The following is a 2302-nucleotide window of genomic DNA, read 5'->3' on the forward strand; positions in this document are numbered from 1 at the left end:
TTCCAGGAAAGAACAGTTTAAAATTAATGTAATATAGTATTGGCCATACTATATGATGTATTGCTTGTCTTTGTTTAATAATACAGAAGACAAAGACCTTAAAAAATAATCGCATATCGCATCGCAATCGCAATATTGGGGCAAAAAATCGCAATTAGATTATTTTCCATAATCGAATGGATGTGGGTGGGAGAGTAGCTGTGGGTTTGGAGGATAGGTAGAGCTGGGTGTCATCTGTGTAACAGTGAAACTGGATGTTATGCTTCCTGAAAATATTACCTAGGGGTAGGAGATAAATGATAAAAGTAAAGGACCCAGGACAGAGCCTTGGGGTACATCGGAGTAGATCGTGATCTGTGAGTGAGTAATTGAACAAACTGTAGGCAGCCAGAGAGATATGAGGTAAACCAGGCCAGTTTTGTACCACTGATGTCAATAGATGCTAATCTATGAAGAAGGATGCGGTGGGAGAGAGTATCAAAATATCCTGTAAGGACAAGGAGAATGAGGATGGAGATGAGTCCAGAGTCAGCTGCAAGCAGAAGATCGTTAGTGATTAGATAGCACATTTAAAAACAACAGTTTTGATCAAAGTGCTTCACAAGTTAGGAAAAAATAAAATAAGACAAATTTAACAAACAACGACACAAGACGAGACTAACTTAGAAGCCAACCAAATGATAATCAAACTAAGTCAGTAAAGTCAGAGCCAGAGTAAAAAGATGGGTCTTTAAACGAGATTTAAATGACTGAACAGTCTCAGAAGAGCGAATGGCAATAGGGAGGTTGTTCCATATGGAACGCCAGGACTGCCATAATGAATTAATTAAATACACCATTAAATAATTAATTAAATGTGGCAATAATTAATTAAAATTGGAAATTATTAATTAAATAAATATTTTACGACACATTTAATTAATTATTGACACATTTAATTTATTATTGACATATTTAATTAATTAATGACACATTTAATTAATTAATGGCACATTTAAATAATTATTGACCGTTTTAATTAATTATTTAATGATTTATTTATTTAATTCATTATGGCACTTTTGTCCCCTTCATGTCTCAATTTGAAATCATTTTATCTGTCAGCCATCAAACTAAGTGGGCGGGGTTAACGCTGCCACTGCAGCTTTTGATTGGTTGCCATGCAAAGTAAGTCAAGACAGGTCGAGCCTAGATAATCGATTCCTTGTGTGGACTTGGGGCAGCCCAGAATGCATTTCAAATTAGACTGAACCATTTGCTTTTCTTTATCTGGTGTGTTTTGGATTTAACAGTGAATTTTGAGATTAATCCGACTTTTAAAATGTTTTTATACAAAGAGGAAAGAGAAGGTGCATTTTCACTGAGAGGAGCAGAGTTCGCAACAGCATGTTCATCATGAAGACTGCAACCTGGACAGAAATATTACACCATCTTCTTTTTAATAGTTATTCAACTGTATTCTAAGCACCAGCTATCTGTTAGAATTTTTAGAGTTTACTTAACTGAAAATAAATGAGGTTAACATATAATTTGTGTGATTTCTTTTTTTTTGTTTCGGTCATGTTATGTTTACCTGTCAAAGGCTTGTTACAAACTATGAAACACATCGTGCAGACTTCTGGATGTTAGAAGAAAACTAATACTGCTCATGAATGAGACTAAAGGCAGGAAGGTGTCCTTTAAAACGAAACATGTTAATAGGACCTCCCTATTTATATCATAGTTTATGATATAGCACGTGTATTTCAGTAATAGCCTACTTATTTCTGTGTAGTGGTGAAAAGTCACACAGCTCACGTAGGCGTTATCTGTGATACTCCTTAAGTATAATTGATCCAAGTTAACTTCAGTTAACCATTCAGACGGTTCTTTTGCAATGAAAAACATAAACACTCATGTCGCCGGTAGGTTTCAGCAGTGCCAGCTGTTTAAATTACAGCAGCTTATGCAGTAACCATGTTAACCACAGACTCTGGATCGACGGAGGTCAGACAACAATTTTACATATATGATCTTAAAACAGGACACAGCCATTATACGTCCTGGCTTCATATCAAATGTGTACGCAGACTGAGTCTATGTTTGACATTTGTTTTATATCTTCGCTCTAAAACATTTACAGTTTTTTACAGACGCTAGGACACATTTCTCAATACTTAGGTCACGTTTGCAAAACTCCTCACACAGTGAGCACAACAGAAGTCTATGTGGGCTAAACTGAGGACCAGTTATCATTGTTTTGGCACAAAATGCATTCAATGACTACATCTCTCAAATTTCATGAATTATCTTCTCACTCAGA

The sequence above is a fragment of the Pundamilia nyererei genome, unplaced genomic scaffold, assembly GCF_000239375.1.
Source record: "Pundamilia nyererei isolate P.nyererei 1_Seehausen unplaced genomic scaffold, PunNye1.0 scaffold00687, whole genome shotgun sequence".
Classification (NCBI taxonomy): Eukaryota; Metazoa; Chordata; class Actinopteri; order Cichliformes; family Cichlidae; genus Pundamilia; species Pundamilia nyererei.